The 12,664-nt window shown below is 41.5% G+C and overlaps 1 protein-coding gene across 4 annotated transcripts in view; it reads left to right on the top strand.

The window, feature by feature from the left end:
• The first annotated feature begins 3,268 nt into the window (after window positions 1-3,268).
• The window catches only part of ARHGAP5 (Rho GTPase activating protein 5), a 45,736-nt gene continuing 36,340 nt past the window's right edge, over window positions 3,269-12,664 (top strand). For 2 of the 4 annotated variants that reach the window (XM_084287823.1, XM_084287820.1), the window contains exons 1-3: window positions 3,269-3,408; window positions 5,043-5,156; window positions 10,620-10,726. The gene's annotated coding sequence lies outside the window, so the exon portion shown is untranslated. The remainder of the gene's footprint in view (window positions 3,409-5,042; window positions 5,157-10,619; window positions 10,727-12,664) is intronic. The other 2 variants (XM_084287821.1, XM_084287822.1) reach the window with 2 other exon arrangements.

The following is a 12,664-nucleotide window of genomic DNA, read 5'->3' as shown; positions in this document are numbered from 1 at the left end:
AGACAGAAGAAAATGATACATTCTTTGCTCACCTTGCACAGGTGTTTAGATGCTTACTTTTTTGTGTTTATAATCAGCCCTTGCACTATTACAGTTCCTAAGTGGAAGTCAAATAACAACAATAGTTACAAATAACAAATATTGTATATCATTAATGACTTTTTTTTTTCTGAGTTTCTCAAGGTTTACTAAAACATTTATCTAAAATGTCTTTCTGTATAACCAACAAAACACTAACCTATCTAAATTAATAAACAGATTTCCTTATAATATTTTATACCTTCTCTAAGTTGTGAGGTCCCCTGTGTTATTTCACATTCAAAAAGTCTTTGACCAAGTTGTTTTCATGCTTCTTACTGCTTCATTAGTGACACGAAACTTTAAGCAGCTCTATAGCTCTGATTATTATGATCTCATAAGGGCATAACACTACCTGTATGTATTCTATTTTGTTATGGATTTTCAATTCCCTCACCAGTGTCCCTGTGAAATTTTATAAACCTTGCATGTCTCCTTAATATGGCTCTGAAATGGGCTGTGTGTGTATCGCCGCCCAACAGTTAACATTAAACTGTAATGCTTATAAATTTCATAGAATCTAAGAAAAATAGTGTGTCATAAATCTGCTTATAACCCTGCTTGCTGGTTCACTGGCCATAATTCTTGACTTTTAGTAGCTTTATCCAAAATCAAAGGGTTTAATAAGCTCTGCAAAATCATAGCAAGCTGCCTGATGTAGCCTGCCAGAACTTTGCATGGTTCCTGGAAGGCAACTAGCAAATGGAGTTTCTGCACATCAGTTTCCTCTTATTGCAGTGATCTGAAGTGAGCAGATCTATATGAAAATCTCTTTCTGGCTTTACATCTATTATATTGAATTTTTAGGCAATATTTAGGGTCAGAGGCAGAAGGATCAGCCAATCTAATTCTGCCTGGAAACCTGTTCCTTTCGTTCACCAAGGACCACTTTTGAAGCTGCTGCTGTGTCTGCTGGGGACTAACATAATAAGAAGCAACTTGTGCCTTCTGCCTTTCACCCTGTGTCTGTGAAGAGAGTACCTCTGTCATGAAGAGTACCTCTGCCTTCCCTGTAACAAAGGGTATTTCCTTCCCCTTCTAACTGAAGCAATCTGCACCAGCCTTCTGTGCTTCAGGTTTGAGCTTGACGGGAAAGGCTTCCTTTCTATTCCCAAGCTCATGTCCAGCTTCATTACACTTTATATATATATATATACACACATATATATACATACATGTGTATATATATATATATGTATATATATAAATGTATATATATATATATACACCTATGTAACCCTACTTGCTTTGTCTGAGGTTTTTAGTTTTAGCTCACTTCAGTTGTCAAATCAGGTTTGAAATAAGCAATAGAATCAATCCCTGCATGAAGTCTTCTACATGACAGAACTTTAAGAACATTTTTCATATTAACTGCTTAAGAAAATTAATGCAGAGTTTCAGAATTATAAGTCTCATTCCCTAAAACTTCTATTTCATTGAAATAAGAAATCCAAAAGATTTTTTAAACTAGATATGAATATCAATATAAAGCTTTATTTCTGGTAATCTGAGATGGGATTTTCATGCCCTGACTTGTATGTATAAGGTGTAGTTTGAACAAAAATAAATACAAGAAACTCTCAAAATAAGGCAATTCAAATTGGAATTAACTTATGATTTTAGGCTTGTTTAGCTTGCCTTTTGTTTTTAAAGAAGACGTGACTACAGAAACTCTTTCGCAGACATTCCAATTACAGTGTCAAAGAATTTTCTATCTCGTTAGTGAGGACATAACTAAGAAAATATCTCTAGAAATACTCTCCTATAAGGCAGTGTCTATGTAAGGCTGTTTGTTCAAATTTAACACCACAGGGTTTTGCTAGTTAGAATTTTCTCAAAAAAACAAGTTTACAGACAACATGTCTTAAGATAGGGCCTGAATTTTTAACCTGTTCATTTAACTTCTTAATTTTCATGTGTAAAACTGTGAAATGTGCGTGCACCATATAAAAATGCACAGAACAAATCACGCAGTGATCAAATATTATTGTTACAAGTAACATGTTCAAAACTTTGAATGTGGCATGGGTAAGTAGCATGTTAATTTGTTCTTTTGTATGTATTCATGAAAAGGATGTATACATCCCTTGTGCCCCATGTCTCTACCGCTCCGTGCAGAGAGCCAGCTCTGGTGGCACCACAAACCCGCGCTGGCTACTTCAAACTGCCGTCGTGTGAATGCTCCACAAGCATTGATTACGACCCAAGAAAGCCCTGTGAGGTGGGAGATGGATGTGACCTTCCATTAGCCATCAGCAAATTGGCGGCATGTGGAGATAAAGGTGAAATATGGCAAGTTGGACTCCAGAAGTTTCCAGGTGCCCGGTGCCATCTGTGAACCACTAGGCTATGGCCACCTTCCGAGCCATCTACCTCCGCAGGCCTCAGAGCCTGCTCATGGTGCCAGACCTTTATTAAAGCAAAAAAAGAGACAGAAGTGGTATGTTGTGTTTTATTTGCTAAGCCTGGAAATCACAGTGAAAAGCGCCAAGCAGCCTGGCAAGGGGGACGCAAGGCTGGCGGCGGGGCCCTTTGGCGTTCTCGTCTCCTCCCCACCGGGCAGCGGAGGACTGGGGCCGGCCCCGGCCCCTTCGGGGATGTTTTAAACTCCGTCGATCTGCCCCCATCGCTACCCTGAGCACCGAGCCCCGGCTCGCTGCGGGCACGCTTCGGGGCGGCCACAAGCCCGTACGCGTCTCCGCGGCGCCTCGGCCTAGTAGCGCGGGCGGCGGCGGGCCTAGAACCCGCGACCCCCGGAGCCCCGTCCCCTCCCCGCGCCACCCATGCGGCCGCCGGCACCAGGAGCGGGGCCGCCCGGCGCGCGTGCCCGCACGGGGAGGGGAGGGGAGGCGTAGGGGGGGGGAGCGTCGGGCGCGCGGCCGGCTTCCCGGTGCCTCCAGCGGCAGCAGGAAGAGGCGCTGCCCCGCGCACGCGCAGCTGGCCGGGCGGGCGGGCGGGAGCGCGCGCGCTGAAGCCGCGGCGGCGGCGGGCGGGCGGGAGGGGAGAGGAGAGGGGAGGGGGGAGGGGAGGGGAGGGAAGGGAAGGGAAGCTGCTGAGGTAAAGTTAGGGGGAGCGAGAGGCGCCGTCAGGCAGCCGGCAGCCGGGGAGGCTTCGGCGGCCGCCATTACTGAGCCGTAGGGCGCCGGGGAAGGGAGCAGCGGGGAGGCGGGACGGGGGCTGCGGGCTGCGGCGGCGGGCCGGGGAGCGGAGCCGAGCCAGCCCCGCGGGGACGGGGCCGGGGCTGGGGCTGGGGGAGCCGCCGGCGTGGAGAGAGCGTCCCGGGCATGCTGCCGCCGCCGCCGCGGAGGAGCCGGATCCCGGCGGCCAGAGGTGAGGGCAGGGGCCGGCGGCCCCAAGCCGGCTGCGGGGGAAGGGGGCGGCACGGCACGGCCCGGCCCGGCCCGGCCCGGCGCGGAGGGGCTGCGGGCTGCGGCCGAGGCCCGGCCGAGCGGGGAGCGCGCAGGGCAGGGCAGGGCAGGGAGCGGGGCGGCCGGCCCCGGCCAGGTGCTGGAGGCCTGGGCCGTGGGAGGGTCCGAGCCTGCCGTGCGCGGCTGCCAGCTGGCCGCGGCTCCCCGGGGAGGGAGGGAGGGAGGCAGGAAGGGAGCTCCCCGCTCCTCTCCTCTTCCTTCCTCATTCCCTCCTTCCCCTACTCCTCCGGCTTCCTCCCCTCTCCCATTCCCGCTGCCCGTCTCCTCCTCCCCCCCCCCCCTTTTCTCCTTTCTCCGTACTTCTTTCCCTCCTCGCCGCCCCCTTCTACTCGCTGCTCCTGCTTCTCCAGTGAATCTGAACAGTTGTCAGTTCTCCTCCTCCTTCCTTTCACCTTCAGATATCGCTCGACGCTAAATTTAAGAAAACTTCGCTCGCCTAATGATGTGTGTGCGTTTCTGTTTTTCCACCAGGTGGATTGTAAGCCTTTGAAATAGGGTAGCCAGTTGCAGTGTTGCAGCTCTCATGCGTTTTGAATCGCTTCAACCAGCATAACCTTTAGACTCTCTCCACCCAAGGAAAGCACCACAGATAGAACGCCATAGTGTTGAAAATACAGGACGTAAGGAGTATAAAGCACTATTTTCCTTGAAAATAGACTGTTTGTTCAGAGAAGGAGGACATACTCGTCACCTTCCCCCCCCCAGAATCCACCCCACCCTGGCTCTGTAGCCCCCTTTTGCCCTCTCCTGTATCGCTTTTGATAGCAGTGTGGAATATTTCCTTAATAAGTAGGAGGGGAACGTTTTAAATCTAGACCAAAATAGGCCTGTGGGGGTATATGTGTATTCTTTAGTTCAGTGTCATGCGGATAAGTGGAGGATTTCTTTTTTTCTTAATCAAGATCTTTGACAGAAATTTAAAAACTCTACACTGCAGAGTAAAGGCAGTAAAGAGAGAACTGCATTTGCTGGTCAATTGAACGTCCATTTTAAACCTGTGCATTGGAGCCAGTTACAGCATTGATACTTGTACACTTAGTTCATAAATGAATGAGGAATTAGTAGGCTGCATTTTTCTGTGCTGTCTTACCTTCCTGAGGTTCTTCAGTATGATAGCTGTTTTCAGCAGTGACATCAGTGACCAGAGTTACATGTTTTCTCAGGAAAAAAAAAAAACACGTTTGTATTTCAAACTTGCAGTATGTATCTAAAACTAGGGTGTTGCAAATAGTCATCCAGGTGTGTTTTTATAAGGGTTTACCTTCTTTTGTTCCTTCTTTGAAAATTATTTTCAAGAAGTGTTACAATCTTTTTATAGTATTCTACTGGAACTCAGTGTTACTAGAGCTCTGAAAGCATGATGTCAATATAGTAAGATAGTAGATTTGTTTTTTTAAAAGGGTCTATGGCACTTACAGTAGCAGAAATTGTTTAAGCATTTGTTACATTATCACTAGCTTGGTGTATTTTGTAACAAGTTATTTTAAAGCTTGGAAAATACTGAACTTAAATAGTATGCTTTTTTTTTTTTTAAAGTATCCCCATAGGAAGTGGCTGCCAGTGTTGTGTCGTCGCACTCCCCCCACCCCTCAAAATAAAAATAATTGCAACCAAATGCCTGCTGCTTACCGATATTGGACTTTATTTTAGGTAAGGCATTGCATGTGTAACGTAATCCAATTAAATACCTCATGCTCAGACGGAATTGTTTTTAAAATCCTATATTTAGCACTAGCAATCAAATGCTGCACATTTTTGAGGTTCAAGATAAACTGTGTTTTCCTGAAGCTATAGGTGCTTTTCCTTGTTCAAACTTTGTAGGAAAGAAATGTGCAGATCATAATAACAGATTGTTCTGTATAAGTTTGGGAATTGTTATTTGAGTAGATGGTACAAAACTAATTCTACTTTTGTTTGATAAAGATTTAATATCTCTATAGAGAGAGATTGACAGAACCTTAAGACAGAAGATAAATCCCATGTGCTGGCATCCTTCGAGAATAATTTGCATAAAACTTTAAAACACTCCACATCATTGTTTTTGGTAGGCTAACATGTGGCGTGTCCTTAAAATTACGCATGTCAGGCATGCTTCAGGGATGATACTGTCTGACCTTTACTGAAAGAATGGAAGTTTGTGAAGCCAAATGTTCGGTATTAGGTACTGCTGGCAGAGTCACGTTGGTTCGCAGACTGAAAGCATTACATCCATAAATGACGTACCTACGAGAGTAAAACCTGAACTGTGTGTGCTTACTGCGTGGTAATGAAAGGCTGCTGCTGCTCAGGGGAGCCTGCGTTGGTCGGGAAGAGTTTCCCGTGCTGGCGAGAACTCCTGGGGCTTGCCTGAGCCGCACGGCCGCTAGGGGGCTTTGTAGGCATGGCTATCCTGGGATAGGCGCACCAAGCCCGGGCAGGCTCACTTCATTTGGCTGGCCATTTTAAATGCACGGTTAAAGTAAGCAACGCATTATTTGACCTAAGATTCCCGTTGTTTTGAAAGCGTTTAGCCACGCTTAGAAGAAAAAAAAAAAAAAAAAGTTTAGTTTCAGGTAGTTCCAACAACACTGAGAATTGTGTGTGAGCACTGCCAAGATTTTTTCCTTGTTTCTGTGTTAGTAATAACTTAAAGGAGGCACAGTACTTTTGTTTTTTTCTCTGAGAATTCCTAGGCTAGAAGTCGGTGTAACTGAGGTGGAACATTGTTGTTTTTCCATTGGATTAAAAAAAAAAATAGTAAGGGTATTAATTTTACAGATTATTGTTTGAACCTTGTCATCACTTCCTTAAATCTGTGGATTTTAGTGGGATATTTAAAGAAAACTGAGCTCAACATTTCTGGCAGGAAAAACTGAAGGAATTGCAGTGAAGTTATTTTGAATTCAGGTATTAACTGTGCTTTTTAAAATCATTAACACCTACCAGAAACTGAATTAATCAGTTGGTGGCTATTTCTGCACATTGCATTTTATGGTAAATTAGAGTTGTTTCTTTGGTTTTCAGTTACGGTTCCCACACGTTCTTGCAATGCTCTGTCAGCTGACACACTAGCACTGCAGAGGAATGTTTGCATTTTTAAAAACGTGAAACTAATACCTACATGCACAGCTTTAGAAACGTGTACGGTTTTTACATTGTAGTATTAGCTCATGTAAGTTAGCTAATTATTAGGCAAAATATTATTTTCTACTTGCACATGGCTTTTTATTTGCTGATTTCATGAACAACTTAAAACAGAAGAGTCCTCATTTTGCATAGGTAGGACTTAGGCATCTGACTTGTACAAGGTCAAACACCAAGTTCCTGTTTGAATGAAGTTTCCAAACTAAGGGTGTCAGTACCTAGATTCTGTACAGCGGTTCCCCATTAAGCAAAATAACACAAAATGATCCAGATGTGTGGATCAGTGAAATTTTATCAAGCTGACCTCTGCCAAGATTTTAACTCCTCTTTGCAGCAGATGGATTTTAGCCCCGTTTCTCTGCTTATCTTGTTCCATTCTTCCTCATCTGCCTCATTTTCTTTCTTTTTCTATCAGTTCTGTCTTGGATTCCCTTTGTAAGATTTCTTCCTTTCGTGCTTTTGTGTTCTTCCTGAATAACTTAGTGCAGGCTACCTGATCAGGTTATTTACAGAGAAACTGCTGTGAACACTATGTGTGTCTTCAGTAGCTTTTCCCGTGGAAAAAGGATTATGAGTCTATTTTTTCTGTAAACTTGTACTATTTACTTTGCTGTTGAAAGCTTTGAACCTGCATTGAATGCTCTCAGATATTCAGAAATCTGTAGATAAGTCACTTGAGAGGCCTAAGTTCAGACTTGTGCAGTGATGATTATTTGAGCTTCTGAAGTTTACCTGTGTATTATACCTTGATCTAATTTGTGCAGTTTGTTTTGTGTTTGCTTTTTTTTTTTTTTTTTTACTAACAGCAGCAATGCTAATAGGTGCCCCTGGAATATTGGATTCCAGCTGAGGAGTGCCGTTCTCTTTTGAATTTAGAAATAAAAGCCTTGATTTAATTCTGGGTAATACACCAGAGGTCTTCAAAGTATTGTTATTAATAGGAGAAATTTATTAAACATGGTAAGATCTTTGAACTTCTGTTTTTAAACCCAGTTTTGCATTGACTTTTTAATATGAAGTTGAGCAGTCAGTTTTTCTCTTTTATAAACTGATTACTTTCCTTTTGTATACAAAGGAGTATCTAGTACCTGACTTCTTTAAGGATGGCAGGTGAATGTCATGGTAACTAAGTCTGAGATGAATACCAGACCAGTTGGGGTAATCTATTCTCATCTTCCACTTACCTAGCAGGACCAATCACCCTGCTGTTAAAACTCTGTTCCTTTGTCAGTCTGTGGCGCTACCAAAGACACTTCAGGTCATCCCTTGTTACCATGCCGTTAATTGCTTGAGCTTATTTCCTGATGTGCAGTCTGATTTTTTTTTTGGACTGGTACTTGCAGAATTTTACCAAGGAGCATTGACTTTACCCTTATTTTTAAATCAGATTTCATGTACGGGTAATTAGTGAAGATTACTGGTACTTGTGAGAGCACAACTACTGGCCTGGTAGTGAAGATAACGGGGCATGGTGAGAGATCAGGGCCTCAACAGACTTTGGTGAACTATGATTGTTGGTGAGATCATATTGGTGTACTCTGGACCTGATTTAGTTTGTAAAAAGGATTGTTTTGAAGATATTCTTTTATGCTTGTTAGAGTAAAAAAAGATACTTGGAGGAAAATACTGAATGTGAAGTAACACAGTTACCTTAAGCTACATCAACATTGTTATTAGCTCTTTAAGTGCCAATAGTTGAATTGTTGTTCTGCTGTGTTTTGGGTAGATAGGTCTTGGGAGTTCGGATACCCTACTAAATATTTTCTAATCCTAAATTTCGTTTCTCAAAGTGTGAAACGAGGGCTGCATCGGTATGAAAAGTTTGTCAGTAGTAACCTGAATCTAAACCTGTAGCTTTCTTGAAGACACAGTCCTTAGTATTTGAAAGTGGTATGCATTCAAAACTGATCTACAGGCTATGTCCGTGACATTTAATGTGTTTGAATTGACTTTGTGATCCACAGTGGAGTTTGCAGTAATTTTCTCTCAGTGTATTCACACATCCTGCAAAGCAGACTAGGCTGGGATGGCCCTTCTCTTCATGTGTGCTTTTTTGTTATTTTCTGCTTGGCAACCTAATTTACAAACACTATCACAGAACTGTGATGACTGAAACTAACCCTGACAAGTAGTGGTCCCTAACTGTTGCCTCTACTCAAAATTAGTGAGTTGGAGGATTGAAGGGAACCACTTTTTCCTTCCCCTGTCAGTGTTGTTTTCAGCTGCTTGGTTTGCTGTGGGCATGAGCAGTTCTCCTGCCACGTTTGTGCTTCGGTATTAGGTCTGCAGACGGTAAACATTTTTAGGTTCAGCGACCAATTTCAGAAGGTATTCAGAAGTAGTCCAAGTATTTGTGTGTAAGTGATTTCTTTGCCTATGGACCCATCTGCAGCTTCCTGTGCAGCTGCAATCACAGAATAGTGATAGGTGATGGTATTTTAGTATTTATTAGCTGCTGATAATATGATATCCTGTGCTAAAGTTTAGAATTCTGCTCAAAAGACTTTGAGAGACTTAATAGAAAATAAATGGCACCAGTGACTGTAGCAGGTCATGTGGTGCCTGTTTTTAAAGAGCTTTCTCCTGTGGCAGAGTGTGTGGTGCCCACTGGGGCTGGTGCCCCCAGCTGCCTGCATGCGGGCAGGGACGCTTCTCCCCCTGGCAGCCTGACAGCTCCACCAGGTGCCCAGGCAGCCCCTCCGCTGTTCCTGGCTCCTGTGGGTGCAGGGCAGTGCCACACACAGCTGGGAGGGCACGGCAGGGATGTGGCTTGACTCCTCTCTTCTCTTCGGCGTGACGGAGGCTAGCCTTAAAGCAGGGCCAGGCTTAGCTCAGGACTGCTGGCATGCTAGCTAGTCACTGTGATGTCTGGTACCACGAGCTGAGAGCTACAGGACCAATGTGGCGTTGGTATCCTGCTTATCGCTTGCTTTGTCCAAAAGGATTACTAAAGCTTAAATTTTTTGCATTACCTATATTATTTCCAAAGCAAAGTAGAATTCCAAAGAATATAATTGTAATGAACCCCCAAAAAATTAAACAAGAAAAAGCTTTGCCTTACTTTCCTGATGTTACGTTTAGCACATTTCCATCATGGTGCTGCATCTCGTTTAAAAATGACCACTTTCCTTAGTTAAAAGTGGTGTAAATCATGCTCCAGTCCAAGTGCCTCAAGTTTCTTTCCTTTTCTTTATGATATGTGCAGCACTGACCCAGCACTCAGTCTGGTTTTGTGTGGTTGCAAACTGAAGAAGTTCCGTGGAAGAGACCCAATTTTGCTTACTTTATAGCAGCAGCCATGCAGTAAAATCTACGCATACCAGGGTTATACTAATAAATTAGTATCCTAGTTGAGAATACAACATATTCCAGTAAAGTTACGTTTTCAATTTCTGATTTGTCACAGTCAATGAGATCATTAACTTTAGAAATGCTTTCTTTTTTTTTTTTTTTTTTTTTTTTTTTCCAGGTAAAAGGGTTTTGAGATACTCAGTAATTTTTTTAGTAATAAAACTTAGATACATATCTTGGGGCATACATTCACTTTATGTATTCTGCAGTTACTGGCTGTACTGACTTAATCTTACAAAACTATATTTGAGATATTTTAAAAGTTCCAAATTCTGTCAGTAATTAGTGATTTTTGTATCTCATATTTTGTGTGTTATCTGAGACACTGTATTCACTTTTCAGAAGAGGCTTCTGCAGCCTAGGAGTTGTTAAAATATCAAGCTGAAGTTATGAAATCACAGGTCCTTAGGAAGAGTTATGTCCTCTGTCTGTTCCAAGTATTAATAGCTGTGTTTAGAGAATTTAAACCCTCTAGGTTTAGAGGAAGATCCAGCTTGGGCTCTGACTTCTGAATTAGGTTTATAGTTTTAAAATGAGGGAAACAATTCTCATGCACAGGTTAAGAGTTGTACCTTTTCTGATTGCAGCTTCTGCTTTCATTATTTTGAAATTGCTAATGAATCTTACTTTTGTTTTCAGATCCCTCAGGGAAGGACTTACTGAAGGACACAGTTTAAATGTGTGACATCACTGCAGAAAGATCACAGCAGGATAATCATCTTGCTTTGCACCTTGTTTTCCTAAGGGTAAGTTTGGGCTTTAGGTCTTCATAATCTTGTGTTTAAGGGGGAGGGTAGGTGAATAAATACCAGGTGATATGCTGTATTTTCTTAAAACTACACTGGGAAATCTAAAAGCCTGTAGAGATGAGATCCTACGGCAAGATTGTCGAAGGTCAGATTCTTCCTGCAGTGAAGTCATACACTTTGTGTTCCATAGTTGGTCAAAATCCTTCTACATGTAGAAGTGCACTATTATTTTCAATTCAAAGACTTAAGTAACTTGGAGAAAACAAACAGCCCCTCCTTTGAATCTGTAACAAGGAAAAAGCTGGGGGGAGGGGACTCGGAGTATTTTCATTTTGTTATACTGGATTAGTCAGATTGAAAGATTGAAGTAATGTAATGAAAGTACCTTATTGTGCATTTCCTGTGTGTATGTTTCAAAATTGTACAGTGCATTTAAATTAGTAGTATACCAAAAAGAAGAATCTTCCATTTAGGCAGCAATTCAATAATGATTACATATTAAATATGAAGTGATTATAATGTTAGATTTTTATCAAGTTTATTACTTAATTAAAATAGATCTCATTCTATGACTTTGCTTTGTCAGTGCAAAATAGAATATTATTTTTTTTAGAAGAGCTAGTTTTAAATATCTTAAGTGATTCAGCTTCCACTGTTTTGAGAATCTTCCATGTCAGAAATTCTGTGAGAGGGTAGAGTGTTTGTTTTTGCATTGTAAGTGTCCCGTTTCACCTTACTCTTTTTACTTTGTCTCTTAAAAATGTATTGATTGGTTAAAACATTTATTGCTAGAGAAGGAAGAACCCTTGCTATGTGAGGATGGAGGATGTAGGGGGTATCTGAAAGTATTGATTGCTTCTTGTAAACTAGTTGCAAATAGACAGTGTCTTCCTGATTAAATGAAATAATACTGTGAATGAAGATTTTTGTGTTCTAGTTTAGTCCACATCAAATCTGTATTGTGCTGTGGTAAATGGAAAACATTTTATAGCACAAATGGTGACTGAACTTCTCATTCTAATAGATTGAATGATGCTACTATGATGAGCTTTGCTTTGGAAACAAAACACTGGGTTTATTTGTAGTAATATAAACACGGCTTTTACTAAGTATTTTTGTTTCCAGAGCCATCTTCTATTAGCTCTGAATTCTCTGTTTTATGGATATAAAAATATACTGGAAGAAGTAAAAAAAAAAAAAAAAAAAAAAAAAAAAAAAAAAAAAAAAACAGTCTAAAATAAGTTCTTTCTGTATGTCTTTGTGTAAATGGATTTAAAACAAACAAAAATTACTAAAAAGCATCATGTTTCACTTCTTGCAATATGAAAGCTATTCAGTATAAAAATTTTTATTTTCCCTTTCATTTTGCAATGAAATTCATGCTTCATTTAAAATAAATAGTTAAAAAGGTGTTTTTCTTCATTGTTTCCATACCTGAAAGCTGTTGTTTGTTTGTTTGTTTTTTTTTACATATATTTATTTCTATATTGTGGTCATTGAACTTTGTTACAGAGTTTGTTACATAAAGACTATGCTTTTGATCAGAAGTTCAGATTTCTATTTGTGGGTGTTAGGCTGGAAGTTGGAAAACTGTTGACCAGGCATTGATTCTTTATAGCCAAGGTATTGAAAGTCCACTTTCTATTACAGTGTGATACAAATATTTCTCTTATTACTGCGTGCCATCAAGCTCAGGTATGTTTTAATGTTTGTGACTCAGTATTGAGGTAGATTTTGAGAACCTTTTGGGTGACAGATCATGGAATATCATGAGTTGGAAAGGACCCACCAGGATGGAGTCCAGCTCATGGCTCCACACAGGACTTTTTTTTTCTTACCGAAGAAAGGTACTACAGTACCACTCTCAACAAATTGTTGATAAGAATGAGAAAAGTAGTATTATCAACATATATTCACAATAGTTAGGGTTGGAAG

Source organism: Netta rufina (genome assembly GCF_964035555.1).
Source record: "Netta rufina genome assembly, chromosome: 5".
NCBI classification, from domain to species: Eukaryota; Metazoa; Chordata; class Aves; order Anseriformes; family Anatidae; genus Netta; species Netta rufina.
Note: the sequence above shows the minus strand (reverse complement) of the source record. Positions and strands in the feature narration are given on the sequence as shown.